Raw genomic sequence first — 17,136 nt, 5'->3', positions numbered from 1 at the left:
ATCAGCAAGCATTTAGTTTTGTTTTATTATTACTTTTGATTTTTCTTTTCAATTGTGTCATAAGAGATTTTGTTATAAAAAATAATTTTAAAACATAGATTCGAAGGAAGCAAATTATATCCCTTTAATAAAAGCAAAGTGACATAACAGCCTTTTACCAGTTGGGTGTTCTTTTTTTGCTGACCTGTAGTTTAATTTCCAGTGTCTAGACTTAATAGTCTGGATTTAAACGCAAGACATATAAACAAAATCATCTGGAACTGATTTTTTCACACTAAACACTTCTTTGTGATTCTGGTTTCCAGGAGGCTCCTTTCTCTGACCACACCTCCAGATGAAAAGCACTTAAGTAACTGAGAAAGATTTAACTGTCCTTAATTGGTTTTCTAAACAGTCCCCCATATTGGATTCGCTTATGTTGAAAATTGACTAGCCAGTTCCAAACCACAAACTCATTCTCATAGACCCTCCGCACAATCTCTTGTTCCCCGCAAACAGAGTCTGGCTGAGGACCATTTGCTCCTCTTCCAGCAGCACCAGCTCAGTCGGCACTGGACTGTGTGGCCTTTATAATTATGTGTGGTTTTCCTGCACACATGATGCTGACTGAGTTAGGTCTCTCTTGGGCATGGAGCACACACAATAATGTGCATGGAAAAGCTCCAGTTGCCCTTCCAGGCTGTTTTATGCATATGCTTTTCATTCACATGAAATAATAGAATAGATTTAAATCAAGTTATCTATAAAATTATGTGTCTAAGGAAAATACTGTTGCTTGCTAGGTTTGTGTCCAGGAGCAGTTTGTCCTTAGTGATGGTACCGAGCTCTGCTTTCCTTGGAGGGCCCCAGGGCTGTGGCCACGGAAGGGCCTGTGAGTGGAGAAGCATCTCCTCTTGGTTGGTACCAGGAAGCACAAGTCTGCCGAGCAACATTAAGATTTAGAATTCGAAGAAACTTTGCAAATTCCGACACACCAAGTGATAAAATCCAGCTGTTTTCCCCAACCCACACCCAGCCTCCACACTGACTAGATTTTTCTCTTTTTCTCCAGGAGATAGGGGACGAGGAAAATGATAGAGGGAGTATGAGCGATGGAGGAATGGGGTGAGAGAATCCTTGGATCACTTGCCAATCAGATAGTTCCACTTCAAAATAGTGTGCTAATTAGGAAAAAACTGTTCTCCCCCATTGGCTGTCAAATGTATCTACAAATTTGAAGATGTGTAAAAACAATAGCTGTATTGGAGCTTAGTGTATTTTAGCACTGATGAAAAATGAACTAAGCCCGTTCATTTTTATCACTGGTGGTAATCATGATCTTTTTTACATACACAGTTCTCCTTATTCTTCTAGCTCTATCTTAATTGAACCATACTGTCTTCAGGTTGGTATTATAGTGATCTCAAAAAGACTCTGCTAACTCTTATTCACCAGAACTTTCAGTTTTATTGCTCTCCCCAAAAGTTTACTAATTCAAAGAAAAATTTTCCTACTAAAGTATGAAATTCTGCCATTCTACCCTCCCATTCCAGACTTTAATTATAAAATCACTATCACTTCAGATAGTAAACCTTAAATATTTTAACATGTTTCACAGCAGGGAGACAACAGCACAAAAGTAGCATGCAATTATAGTAAAAGATTTATTTGTCTCTGACCCAGGAAGCCATGCATCAGTGCTTTAAGATAATAAAGTCAGCCCTACCCACCCTGTGGGAGCTAATGAATTAGCATAAATACCTGTGAGTAGGTTAAATACACACAATGTGACAGATAACAACATTAACAAGGATTTTAAAACATTGATCTATCAGATGTTCTAGAAAATTTTTGCTTTTAAATTTAGTGTTCAGCGCAAATTTTATTGAGCGGCTTCTTTTTCCTTTAAGTCATGGTTCATTGCCAAAATCACTTACAAGGTAGTTGTAGTCTGATCATATTTATTTAGAAGTTGTGATAATTTTGAACATAAGTCGGCTAAAATTTACCGTTTCTCTGTTTTTAAAGATGATTTGAAGAAAAAAATAGTACTGTAAACATATCACATGACTGATTCTTAACTTACATGAAAGAACAGTTTTCAGATGCTTTCTAAAATGTCTTGTTTATATTCAAATTGTTGAGAAGCACATTATAAATCTATTAATTAATTAAAATTAAAACTCCTAGAATGTCCACTATGCCACCTTTGATTAGTCCAGTTTGCCTTACTGTCTTTGTACTTGAGATCAATTAAACTGAATTGCTTTAACAATACAAATCTATCATTAATTCAGACAGAATTTTCATCCAGTAATTCAAATTAAGTGATGAGCTTTCTATCTTTTCAGGGTTTTTTTTCCATCTCTGTACATACTGTCCTTCCTCTGTGTTCCCTGTAGTCGTTAAGAATTTCATAAAGCAAATTAATGAAAATTATCTCTTGTCTAGGAGTTTCTAAAGCAAAAGCAGATATAAAGGAAAAACAAATAAAATAAAAACTTGAAATAAAGAAGAAACATACATCTTACGTCAGTAATAGGTAGATATTCTGTAATAATGAAGAAAGGGAAAGAAACAGAATGAGGTTGCTCATTTAGGAAGTAAGTACTGCCTTAACTACATCAAATCCCACTTGACATCCAGAGCAGTGTTTTACTTATGATGTCAAGGAATGTTTGTCAAAAGTGGAGGGCTGGGAATTAACAAGGCTTTGAGAACATTCTCACACTTGAGGTGCTAATAATTTCTGGTGTGAATTTGGTGATATCAGTGTTTCAGTATTTAACATTAATTTTATTTTCCTGGCCGAGTTTGAACGAGTTACATTTAGACGTGATGAAACAAATTAAGAGGATTGTGTATTTATGTAACAGAATCTGAGAAGGCTTTTCTAATAGTATACTTTTTTAAAAGCCTCAGTTTATAAATCTGGGATTACAAATTACTTCATTGATTTGCCGTAGCGTTCTTTTAAATAGTGAACATCTCAAGTAAATTTAAGTTTTGATTCTGTTTACCCAACTCATTTACACATAGCTCTTCCACAGCACATGGACTGAATAAAGCAAGGCGCACATCTGGAGTCACTTCTTTGAGCTTTGTTCCTAAATCCTGGGAGGACAGTATAGACACACCCGTGCACGCCTGTTCTTAGACCGACTGCATTGCATGAAGTTGAGTAGAAGAACCAGAAGGAGAATGTTTCCTTCTGTAAGCTGTGCGTTATGGTACTTTGGACTCAGCCAAGAATGGGTTACTGAGAAACAGGGAGCTGTTTACCTTCTCTAGAAAAAAATGAGTTAGTGTTTTCCTATCTCTTGGACTCTACATACATTTATTTACTCTGACTTGTTCCAGAAAGAATTTAAGTTAGAAAAAAAAAGTTAAAGTGGTATCTGTGAAATAATCAGGATTAGAGTTTAAGGAAAACAAACAAATCGGAAGTAGGATTAGTGTACAAACGCGGGCTCTGAGGACCTGCACAGAAGAGGTAGATCACGCTTTTGGCTGTTAGCTTTTGAACACAGTCAGTGCAAAGAGGATAACATGACTAATGCGACACTTTCAGTGTTTGTGCCAGATCTCAGTTTAGTCCACCCCCTAAGGCTAAGGGATGGGGCTGACCTCAGGAGACCCCTGCTAAAATTGTGACATTCAGTCAGTCAGTCAACAAATATTTATTGAGCCTGAACAATTTGTCATTGACCATGCCAGCCACCGGGGATGCACAGACCATATCCTTAAGGAGTACGTGGTTAGTGTGTGAGGATAAATCAGTGAAATAGACTGGGAAATGGCAATGCAGTGTAATAAATTCCATGGAGGGGAGTCAAACTCACATATCTTGACACCTAATTTAGATTGGGAGAGCGGGCATATCCAGGGAGGGTTTCTGGAGGAGTCGATGCCTCAAAAGGATATGGACTTCTTAACCCTGGCTGAAGTAGAAGATGCTCCAGGTAGAGAGGCAAGTAGCCTGCGCAAAGTGACAGGGGCACGGAGCTGTGATGCCTTCTGAGAACTGTATGGAATAGTTCCATGTGACCAGAATAGAGTACAAAAGGAAAACGTGCTGAGAAATGAGGCAGAGAGATGGCTTGGGCACGTGACAGAAGACTCCTTTATGTTGTGCTCAGGAGATTGAGGGTAACAAGATTAAGATATTAACCATCTTAACCATCTTCATCAAGGGAAGAACCTGTGGAGAAAGGAGTGGAGCACAGGCAGGGAGACTAGTTGGGCATTGGTGTAGGGATGCCAGTAAGAGATGACAGAGGCGCGGACTCAGAGATGGGGGTAGATGCAAGAGATATAAGGAGCAAAATGCTGGGTTTGACCTTGAACAGATGCAAGCTGGTGAGGAAGAAATGGGAGCTGAGACCTTTGGTGTTTGCATGGTCACTGTGCAGAAAAGTGAATATCGCAGGCCTAACTGCTGTGCTTGAAAGGGCCTGCTTGCAAGGTTGGCCCTTGGCTGACATCTGAGAACTTAGATTTGGGGAGGGTTTCCCCCATATCTGATAAGAGTGCTCCCTGTGCCCAGACTGTTCATACAGACACTATGGTTGCACTGAACACCTGGTGTCCTTTTGGGAAACTGAAATTAGACAAAGGTGGCCTGTGTGACCAGCCCCCAGTGAAAACTCTGAGCATTGAACCTCTGCAAGCTTCCTGGTTGACAGCACTTCACACCTGTTATCGTAACTCCTTGCTGGAGGGCTTAAGCAGCTCCTGAACCTTGCAGACTTGCACTTGGTCAGTTTCTCCCAGCCTTCACCCATGCGCCTTTTCCCTTTGCTGATTTTGCTTGGTATCTTCTCACTGCAATCAACCACAGACAGCCATGAGTACAACTGTGTGCTGAGGCCTGCGAGTCCTTCCTTTGAATCATCAACACTGGGGTGTGCCCAGCTCCCTCCTGGCACAGACATCTCTTGATGTAGTGGTACCTCACACAGAGATAAGGAATGCAAAAGGAGTAGCAGATTTAGGGGAGGAAGCCGTGATTAGTTTCACTGTAAGTTTTCTAATTTACTTCCCGTATTGCTTTATTAGAGTTATTTTGAACTAGCATTTAGTTATTGACTGTACATTGCCTATTTCAAAATTAATTTACCAGGAAAATCTAATTTTTTTTTCGACATACCTTCATTAATTCATTCAGCAAATATTTATTAAAAACCTCACTGAATGTTTGGAACTGGTTAAAGTTTTTACTTTATGATGCTTAGGAACATGTATCATTGTTCAAAGAGGTGGTCGTTTCACTGGAAGATAAGACATTTACCTTTGAAAAATAAAATAGCATTCATTTCAGAAATGAAATATTTCAGTATGGGAATATTTTTGTCATTGAGATAGACAATGGCTTATGTGTCCCTGTGTTAGTTCATGGGGGAAGGATTGTATATGGAATTGGGAAAATTATACTTAGTTCAAAAAGGACACAGCACCTGGCAGGCTCATCATCACTTGGTGATCTACGATGTCACAGTGTATTTAGAACAAAGACTCAGAGCCTTTCACGAGTCTAGGAATTGTGTAGGGACAGTCACTCTGGAGAGGTGCCCGAAATTCAGCACATTTTCAAGCTGCTCCTGATGAATATTTTTTCTTGGAGAGAGGTCAAGTTATCCTCAGATAGTGGACTAAAAGGACTCCTAAATCAGTGACCAACATCTTTATTGTCTCGGGGAAATTTACTTCAGATGCTTTTTCCACTTACGACCAATGAACGATGATGGTCAAACGTTGTCACTAAATCAGTGATGTGAAACGTGTGGATGAACTACGAGTCTTTCCCGATTCTCAGTCCTAATGAGCAGCTTCTCAGTCCTAACGAGCAGCATCTCATTTAACCAGCAGGATTCATTTTTGCTGCACTGAAAAACTATGAAGACTTTTGGCTTATAGCTGTAGAGCTCCTAAAGAAGCATCAGCAAAATAAGCCAATTTATCAAGCAGATGAAAAAATCAAGTCACTTTACTTATTCAGATTTTTAGATTCTAATGTTATAGCCTTTCCCCACTCTATAAAGAAACATAGTTCAGTATTTGGTTTAAGAACCCTGAGCAGCGTGGCCCCTTATTCAGGCAGTACATATGGTGCCGGTAGAACCCGTCTGGGAAGTCAGTTCTCATCTCATTATGTATGGATGAAAAGTTGATATTGAAACCACGATTTCCTGGTCCTCATTCGGCTATTTATTTATTTATTTTACCATACGAAATTTTAACCTTTTTTACTACCTTATTGGCCTTGATGTGGATTATCATACCAGAAATTTGACCCTAAAAGATAATGAATCCACATATTTTTTTTCCAGGTGGTACTTATTTGTTTAAACACTGATAGGATACCCAACTCTCCACTTATATATCTTGTTGCAGCTGTCTTTCCATGTTATTTTTACACTGAGCATTTAAAAGAGGTTAAAAACATCTATTTCTAACGAGGGCGGGTACCTGAATAAAATCGGGTTTATGTTAGGAATGAAAAAGAAGGAATGGCTGCTGAGTAGGCAACTAGTAGTCAGTTGGTATTCCCAGGAGCCCTGTGTATGTGCGACCTCCTCCCCAGGCTTCTGATTGGTGGGCTTAGCAAAGTAACAAGAAGATAAAGTGGGTCCCGGATGTCTTTCATGATGGGAGCTGAAGGATTATGTCAGAGCTCAGATGTAAGGCCCATTCTACAAATGGGAACAACAAAAGCACATAAAAATTCATCAATAGAAATGATGGCTGCAATAGAAATTATTATGTACTCCAACCTAGGAATGACTGAGGGACCATGAAAATTTATTAAAAATGAAATAAGAGTCAGTTTGTTTCTTTTCTGCTTTTCTTTTTTTATTTCTTACTTTATCTCTAGAAATCAAGAAAGATGTTCTGCTGCATGGGGAATGTCATGTCATTTTCATTGTTCAACAAAAGCGTTCAGAGTTAAGATATAATTAGGACAGAGGGTACAATTTTATGATATGTTCTCTCATCTACATGTTAAGAACTCTTAATTAACTGTTCACGTGAAATATTTATATTTGGCGGGTCATCTCGGATATATGGTGTTTAAAAAAACTTAAAAAAATATATATTTAGTGATCTCTGAAGTAGCTCTATTGTTAACACTACCAAATTTGAAGTGATAACTTAAGTATTGTGTACTGTCTTCTTTATTTTAACTTTTGTATTGATGCTTAAATGCCTTCTGTTCCAACATAAATAGATTTTGCTTAACAAATATTGCTAGTAATTAGGCTCTTAACAATTTAAGCTGGCTTTTGCAATCAAGGGACATATTTCTTCTTCATTAGTTCTCCTAATTGAGCTATAGAAAATGAAATATTATTATGCCACAGAATAATTGTCTTATTTGCCTTTTTCTTGAAGCTTGTTATAAATGTTTAAGACCTTTTAAAAAGAAAGGAACAATTTTTTTTTTTCTTAAATCACCATCCCTTGGCCTCAAATCTAAAATTGCTTCTTAAAACTTCTGAAAGATTTTGCTTTTAGTTTTGGTTCTCAAGACTATGTAACATTCTGATATGACAAAGGTCAGCTCAACATACCTGCTAATACAATAGGAGTGACTTGTCCTAACGCCAGTGGAGCAGCAGATGAAACATCTGCAGTTGGTCAAATATCTGTTTACTTTTAAGAACAATGCATTTAACTACTTCTAATTTAAAAGTTCTTCTATTATTATAGAATATTGACATTCATTGTAATTCTAAATAGTCTTTTTTTCCCCCTTAACGACTATGTTTTATTATCCCTGACTCTGCTAGTTTGGAACATAGCAACAGTATGCCACCTAATTTGGTTAGGACATCGTCCCCAAAGAATCTGTTCGCTTTCTCTTTTACTTTTACCACTAGTGAATTTGCAGACTATTAGAGGTGTGGATTTGAGTAGGCAGATGGGCACCTTTATCAACTGTAAGAAACATTATCTATACATTATTTTTATTACACTAAACATCCTTTTCTATACTATATGATTTTTTAAATTTCTAACAATTTTTTATTGTTTCTTCAATAAAGATGGTTTTGTGTTTGTGAGCTGCTGCAGCTGAAGTTCTGTAGAATAGCAAATGTTTTTATACCACCCTTCAGACAACCAGCTGTTACACTTGGCTATTTAAAAAAAAAAATAGCTTCCTCAAGCTTCCAAATACTAGATTTTCAAAAGTAATCTTCCAAGTTTTATACCAATTATAAAAATTGGTATTAGAAAGAGTAAAATTTTTATTTCCCTAGAAAGAGAAAGGCAGGGAAAAGACCCAGTTCTGCCAAAGAGAAATCAATCATTTATTCTTTCATAAGATAATGTGTTACTATCATTTGTTTTTTCCATCATACATTTGTAATGCAGAAACTCTATTTGAAGAACCATAGTGCATTAGAAGGGAGGGAGAGAAGGAGAGAAGGAGGGAAGGAAGGAGGGAGGGAGAGAGGGAAGAAGGAAGGAAGGAAGGGAGGAAGGGGAGGGAAGCAATGGCCCAAGGACTCAAATTTTGGCCAAGCTCCAAGGAGAAGTCCATCTCTCTGAAGGAAGGAAGGAAGGAAGGAAGGAAGGAAGGAAGGAAGGAAGGAAGGAAGGAAGGAAGGAAGGAAAACACAAAATTAAACAAAAACCCTGTGAGGTAGATACTATTATAATCTGTACTTTGCAATTGAGAAAATTGAGACAAGAAGAGATCACATCAGGTCACAGCACCAGGATTGGGACGTGGGAAGTGTGACTCTGGGTTTGTGCCCTTACCCTCTATGTACAACTGTTGAGGATAAATTGCCGAAGACAAGTTTTGAACTCTTTAGGTGGGGTCCTCAACTGTGAACCTGTTTTCCACTCGTTTTGTTTTGATTGTTAATGCATGATTGTCAGGGCTCTGCATCTCATCCCTTCCCCTCCTGCATGTAGGATCTTGCTCATGCACCACTGCACCTCACGGATACAGGCCTGGAAAGATCTCAGATAGGGAGAGCATCTTTGCAGTGCATGTCTGTGAAGATTTTGAACCACAGACAGTGGCTGAAAATTCAGTTCTACTGTTTACTTTGCATGTGACCTAGACAAATTACTTTACCATGCCAAACCTTAAGTTTACTCACCCATAATCCTGTAATAGTAGGTGTTACTGCAGTCACAGATGAATAGATGCTCCCAAAATATTTATTGAGTAAATGAATTTTTTCCTCTTTATTCTCTTTTCCTCCTTTTTCCCATCAGGAGAGAAAACCCCTAGACATGGCAGGATGAAATTAAGGAAGGCACGGAAGGAAGGCATAAATTATATTCTTGCTAATTAGTTGGTGCCTTTTTTTTTCCCTTATCAACTTTATTGAGCAATAATTTTATATGATTAAATGAATCTATTTAATTGGATGAGTTTTGACAGTTTTATCCACCCATGAAACCACAATCACACTCAAGACATAGAATATTTCCATTACTATCAAAAGATTCCCTGTGTCACTTTTTTCTTTATACAATTGACCTTGAATGATACAGATTTGAACCGCACAGTCTACTTACATGCAGATTTTTTCCAATAAATATCTGTACTGATTTTGATCTGAGGTTAGGGATCTGCGGCTGTTGAGGGCATTGATCTGCACCATTTTATATAGGGGACCTGAGCATCCGTGGATTTTGCTATCAGTGGGGTTGCTGGAACCAATCCCCCACAGATACCAAGGGGCATTTTAAGTTTTGAGGGGAATCAAGAATTGTTCGCAGATTTTCAACTGCCTGGGGTTGGCATCCCTAACCCCCACGATGTTCAAGGATCAACTGTACTTTGAAATGAGTGTTGTTTTCCATTCTGATATTCAATGATTTTCTAGCTTTCAGACATGGGTTGGGGTAAAGAAATGAACATTTTACTTTTTTTAACTCTTTATTCTACAAATCATTATTTAGTGATAAGGACTATATGTATATATACATATACTTGAACTCTTCAGGGAGGCAAGGTTCTATGTTTTTTTTTTAAATTTGATTGTTTTCTAGGAAACTAAATGGGTTGTTTGGATCAGCATATTTCATTGCTCATCAAAACATCATTTAGGCAAGAGACTTAAACTCTGTACAAATTGTTTCTCTAATTGGTACAAAAAAGTACAGTTGACACTTGAATGACAAGAGTTTAAAATGTACGAGTCCAGTAATACATGGATTTTTTTCAGTCCACGGCTAGGAGTCCATGGATGTGAAGGGCTGACTGTGTACATCGATCTGTACCATTTTATCAAGGGGACTTGAGAATCTGGTGATTTTGGTGCCCACGGCGGTCCTGGAAGCAATCCCCTGTTGATACTGAGGGATAACTCAAGTTGGGAGAAAGTCAGAAGTTATCTGCAGATTTTCGGTTGCATGGGGAGTTGGTGCCTCTAACCCCCATGTTGTTCAAGGGACAGCTGTACTATTTTTATTTCAGTAAAATATATACATAACATGAAATTTACCGTTTTTACTATTTTTAAGAATATAATTCAGTGGAATCAATTTCATTTACTATGTTGGACAACCATTACTTCTATCACCCCAAACAGAAGCCTTATACCCATAAAGCAATAACTCCTCATTCTCTCCTTCTCTTCAGCCTTTGGTAACTTCCAGTCTATTTTCTTTCTCTATGAATTTGCCCATTCTAGATATTTCCTATAAGTAGAATCATACAATATTCATCCTTTTGTGTCTGACATTTCACTTTGTATAGTGTTTTGCAGGGCCTTCCATGTTGTAGCAGCTATCAGAGCTTCATTCCTTTTTTATGGCTCAGTCATATTCCATTGTACATATATATCAGTTTGTTTTCCCATTCATCTGTAGATGGATATTTGGATTATTTCCACTTTTTGGCTATTGTCAATAATACTGCTATGAACATTAGTGTGAAATGTATCTTTGAGTCTGCTTTAAATTCTTTTGGTTGTATACACAGAAACAGAATTGCTGGATCATATAGTAATTCTGTTTTTAATTTTTTGAGGAACCGCCCTGCTGTTTTCTATAGCAACTCCACCATTTGACATTTTCATCTACAATGCACAACATTCCAATTTCTCTACATCCTACCAGCACTTGTTATTTTCTGTTTTGTTTTGTTTTTGTTTTTGTTTTTGATAACAGTTATCCTCATGGATGTAAGGTGGTATCTCATTGTGGTTTTGATTTGCATTTTCCTAATAATTAGTGATGTTGAGCATCTTTCTGTGTGCATAATAATGGTCATCTGTACATCTGTACGCTTTTTCAGAACATCCCTCCTTTTCTCCCTCCTCACCCCAGGCAACCACCAATCTCCTTTTTGTTACTATATATTAATTTGCATTTTGTATAAGTAAAATCATTCAGTATGTATCCTTATATCTGACTTCTTTCACTTAGAATAGTCGTCATGAGATATACTCATTGTTGGGCTTATCAGCGATTTACTCCTTTTTATTAATAAGCATTGTTCCATTGAGTAGACATACCACATTTTGTTTATCCATTCACCTATTGATGGACATTTAGTTTGAATAATGCTACTATGAACACTGAACATGTGTTCTCATTTCTCTTGGGTAAATACCTAGGGGGCATAGTGGCAATGCTGTATGGTATTTATGTTTAACTTTACAAAAAACTGCTATATCTCTTTCCATCTACATCCATGCTAACACTTGGTATTGCCAGTCTTTTAATTTTTAACCATTATTATGGGTGTTAGTGGTATTTCATTGTGATTTTAATTTGCATTTCTCTCACTAGCTGATCTTGATAATCTTTTTATGAGTTTTTTTTTAACATTTATATTTTTCTTTGAAGAAGTAGTTGTTCATATCTTTTGCCTATTTTATATTGGGTTGTTTGTCTTCATATTATTGAATTGTAAGGGTTCTTATATAGTGTAGATAGAAGTCCTTTGTCATATAGGCATTGTGAACATTTTCTTTCTGTAATTTGCTTTTTTGTTTGGGTATCTTTTGAAGTTTTTTTCATTTTGATAAAGTTCAATTTATCAATGTTTTCTTTTATGGTTCATTTTGTGTGTGTGTGTCTTATTTAAGAAATCCTTACCTATGGAAAGTCACAAAGATTTTCTTCTAGAAGTTTTATAATTTAGCTTTTACATTTAGATTTAGAATCCATTTTTAATCAGTTTTTGCAGATGGTGGGATAAAAGTCCATTTTTCATACAGATGGCCAGTTGTTCTAACATAACTTGATGAGGAGACTTTCCTTTTCCCATCGAATTACCTCATCATCTTTGTCAGAAATCAACAGATCACACTCGTATGACTCTATTTCTAGATTCTCTATTCTGTCTGTCCTTCTCCAGTACCACATCTTGCTTGATTAGTGCAGCTTCTTAGTAAGTCTTGAAGTCAGGTAGTGTATGCCTTCTAATTTTTTCTTTCTTTCTTTTGTAAAAATTGATTCGGCTGTTCTAGGTTGTGTACCTTTCCACATGAATTTTAGAATTGATCAGTTAAGTTTTTTAAGAGCCTGCTGCTATTTTAATTTAAATAGTTTTAAATGTAGATCACTTGGGGGAGATTTGACATCTCAATATTGAATTTTTCGTACTGTGAACATAGCTCTTCATTTATGTAGTGGTTGTCTTCAGTTTCTCTCAAATATGCTTTTCTCTTTTGATTATGATTCAATTTAGTGAACACCTACTCTAGACCAGGCAAAGTACAAAGTGCTTTGCACTTAATCCCTCATAGTTATCCTATGAAGCTTGTGTTGTTCTCAGCCCGTTCTGTGGGTAATTGCAACCGAGAGAGGTCAAGTCACTAGCCCAGAGTCACAGAGCTAAAAAATGTTGAAACTGGGATTTAACAGAGGTCTGCTGACTCCAGAGGCCATGCTCTTGGATGCTGAGCATCAAGATAACATGTCTGAGCACTACAAATATTTATTTCTTTAAAGAAATTCTTAATAATTGTTGCATGCCTGTTTCTCACCCCCTATCTCCCCTAACTGAAAATATATAAATCACATGAGTGGATAGATATATCCACGGAAGGATAGATAGATCTTTAGTCCATCATCTTACACTCACAGTGGACTTGGTTATCATTAGAAAGTCATGTCAGGATTATTTCTGAAATACATTTTAATTAGCCTGGATTTTTTTCTCTCTTGTTTATCTCATCTAGACATTGTCAAGCAGAACATAAGTCTTGTACTGTCAGTATCACAGAGGGAATCATAAGAATTCTCCAAAGTTGTCTAATCATATGCCATCCCATTGATGGGTTGGTCACCTTACACTGTTATCATACTGCACAGGTGAGGTCTTGGAATATGGCAGGTTTGGATTTCACTTGTGAAACATTGTCTGAAACTTTAGTTGTGTCTAATAGTTTTTTTTTCCTCCTTTTAAAAGACAAGAAAAATGAATGGGCTTTTTTACAACCCCTTTTCAATCTCTCATCTTCAGAGAGGAAAATGTTGAAAGGCATGGTGCAGCTGTTTTATGTTGCAGTTTTTAATCTAATTAAATGTATTTTATCCAGATCATTATGGACTTCATTAGAGCTGGCCTTCTTATAAAAAAAGATGCTGAGTTAGATTTATGCAGACTCATCTGGGTCTTTTAAATTTCGTGATAATGCCAGCAGTGCCTGATGAAATAGAATTCAAATCTGCCTATCTGATTTACTTGGTCATCTAATTTTTGCAAAGTTCTTGCATCTAATTTTGCTGGCTTTTTTTGTTAGCATACAGTTTTCAGAATGATTAATAAGTTAAGTTTGTTGTTTCAGAGAGAGTAACATTTGGGGATGATATATAGTCTTCTTAGAAGCCTATGTATCATGTATCATTTGAACATCTTAGTACATGTGGGAAATAAAACATCTAAAGTAGTTGCCATAATCTAGGTCAAAGAGAGACGAAATTACATTTTGTTTGCTGTGTTTTTTGTACTGGAGAAGACATTAGTTTTATGGTCTTCAGTTTAATTGCTAAATTTTTCCAGTGTCAGGGAGAAGTATATAAATAAGCTAGAAATGATTTGAAAAGAGAAAACGACTCATGTTTGTCTTACATAATTTTTACCTAAGATTCGAGAGTATTTTTACTCTCTGTTTGTTTTAGATATGACCAACTTCTGTGTAACTCCCTAATCTATCTTATTAAAGAAAGAAATTGGTATTAACTTGTGCTTAACAAAATCTCATCATTCCAAAGAATTGTTCTTAGGATGTCTTTACCTTCATAATTTTATATTTTCTGAATCAGTGTGTTTGTGGTCTTAAATTTGCCTGTCCTTTTAACTCTAATCGTGTAATTCCAATATCATTCATAGTTCTTCCCCACTTGGATAATTTATCAGTTTAACTGTTGTTGGTCCCAAGCAATCCTGAACTGTTAGTCAGCAAAGGACAGTATTAAAATGTAATTTGATGGTTAATATTCAGTTGGAACATGGACCTTGCCCAGCGTCTTTAAGCCATGAAACTCGCACTTCTCTCACGCTTTTGGGGTTTGGTTGTATACATGTGTGGGTCTGTGTAATCTCACAAACACTCCATGCAACTGGTGCAATGTAACAAACCCTCCAGCAACCTCTCGATATTTTAGTTCTGAAGTGCTTACAAAGACCCAGCTTCTTTTCTACATACCCTTTAACTCCTGGTCATCGTCCTCCTGTCTGGCCTAGGAATTCCTTTTACTTTTTATGACATCATCGTGTACATTAGACTTGACCCTCAGAACCACGTCTTCATTGATGTGCTTTTGCTTCCTTCGTCAGCAGTGATTAGGATTGTTCCTCCAGGTAGACTCCTTTTGATTATTCTAGGAGAACAGCATACCCAGTTTGGCCTGGCCATGAGACCCTCATTGTTTGCTTAGCCTCCTGTGTACATGACCCTCCTCTTAGTTTATCTGGAAGTCGTCACTTGACTTTATTGTACATTGAAGCTCTTTGATTCATAGTTGGCTAAGATTATATCCATTAAATTTTGTTGCATGTTGGACTGGGCCTACCTGGCAAGAGACCGGCGTGGAGCCTAGGCTTTTTGATGATCTTCTAAATCGAAGAAAGGTATAAAAATTCTAGACATAACAATGGGTCTAATGAAGGCCTACAGCAAACCTCTAATCATTCACTTGAAAGTGAAAAGAACATTAGCTTATAGTTTATGGTCCTAATCTCTATGCATTTTGTGCAAAGGTGACGTTGGTTGTGTTAATACAATTGCTGATTCTTCTCTAATAGTAAGTTATATTCCTTATTGATATTTCTTCACCTAGGTCTTATTTTTGTTGGTAAACTTATCCTTGTATCATCTGATTGCATGGCTACGTTTTGTGTAACATTTTTTATTAAATTTCTCGCTGTTTATTTCTAGTGCAGTGAAAAATTAATGTTTGAGGTTGTTTTTTTGTTTTTTGTTTTTTGTTTTTGGTATATTTATCCTGGATCTATGCGTCTTGGTAAATTTTTTTTAGTTTAAGTATATTTTCATTAGAGTTGGATTTTTAAAGTATGGAATCTTATCATCTATAAGTAAAGACTGCTTCATCATCAGCCAGAACCTTCAGAGCAGTATTTTAAGAGCTAATGACAGCCATCCTTGTTGGGTTTCTTAATTTAATAAAAATGGCTTTCCACCATTTAGCATTAATTTTGCCAATGAATTTTGCTAAACTATCTTTATCACATTTAAGTAATTTCCGTCTTCCCTGTTTAAATATTTTTAACACATTTATTTATTGACCTAATTTGTTGTATATACTGTTCTCCATAAGGGGTCTCATTACCTGTTTTGCAGCCTTGATTAGAATAGAGAATTCTTCATCATGAGTTTGTGTGCCTGGTGAACAGGTATGGAAATCAGTTTACTTGATTTTTATTTTTTTAGACATATGACTTCTAGCCTCTCTGCCAAACGTGAGGCAGAGCCTGTATCATCTCTACATTTGTTCTATCTTTATGTATCTATGTAATGTCTACCATAAATAATTCATTTATATGAGATTCCGTGTACTGGCATAATCATAAACAGGTTTGTGCACATTTCTCTGAAGGGAAAATAGACATCACGTAATATCTCCGTTTTACACAGAGTTCTAATTTTTACTGTGAAATGCATACTTATGTATTCATTCAGAACATGTTATTTTGGTGTATATGGGCATGGACTTATTTAAGCTATTTCCTATAAATTGAACCATGAATCATTCTAATTTGCACTAAGAACTGAACCTAAGCAATGAATTTTTATTGCACAGTGAACTGCCCCTAATTTAGAAAAATATACTGTGAATCAATCCAAGTTAGATCTGTTTAATTATTTACAAAAGTATTGATTAGAAGAAAATTAGAATACATAGTATTTTGTGGAATGATTTATTTCCATTTTTAAATACGAAGAGGCTGCAAGAGGACTTCATTGAGATATGAGAGGGAAATAAACACACTGAGTCTACCCTTTCACACTGGGGACACTGTGGCAGTCACAGGAAACCCTGAATATTCCTAGACCGAGTGTTCCAACAGGTTTCCCTTCACCTAGAGATCCCGGAAATCCTTGGTGAGAATCATTATGCTGTCCACTCACTGCATTCAGGATTTTTGCCTCTGGCAGAGTTGTAATCCCAGTGTTTCTGAGGAAGGGAAGAATGCACTGTGATAGCTTTGGGAAGCTGCCAGGGAAAAACTACCCCCTCAGACAATTATGTTATGTTATCCTTTACTGCACATATGATGCATTATTCATCATTTTCTAAGCATGTTCATTATACATGCTGCTTAATCACATTTTAAAGATAAACAGCGTTTATCAAATTATCATCCGTATCCCGCTTCGAGTCAGCACAGATTCTACACCACAGACCTACGCCCTGCAGGCGAACATGTGTGTTTATTTTTTGTCCCGTTATTTGTCCAAAGGCTGTGAGCCACACCATTTGAGTTAGTCCTTGTGTTTCAGGCCATCCCACATATTAAAATACTCATCTTGTTTTGGTAGTGTTGGTTTTATCCCAAGATATGTTTTAATTCGGTACAGTAGTTAATTTTGCTTTTCCGGACATAATATTGTGAGCTTTTTGTGTTCAAAGATACGTGAGTGTCTTCATTGATTGCTCTTAGAGCTTTACATAGTAGTATGTGCTCAGTGAATAGTTGTTTAATTGAATGCA

General features: G+C 36.7%; 1 protein-coding gene across 1 annotated transcript in view; it reads left to right on the top strand.

Moving 5' to 3' along the window:
• The window catches only part of SMYD3 (SET and MYND domain containing 3), a 548,731-nt gene that overhangs the window by 309,612 nt on the left and 221,983 nt on the right, over positions 1–17,136 (top strand). The gene's annotated exons all lie outside the window — the stretch shown is intronic.

This window comes from Pteropus alecto, unplaced genomic scaffold (genome assembly GCF_000325575.1).
Source record: "Pteropus alecto unplaced genomic scaffold, ASM32557v1 scaffold115, whole genome shotgun sequence".
Lineage (NCBI taxonomy): Eukaryota > Metazoa > Chordata > Mammalia > Chiroptera > Pteropodidae > Pteropus > Pteropus alecto.
This window is presented reverse-complemented; position numbering and strand designations above follow the sequence as displayed.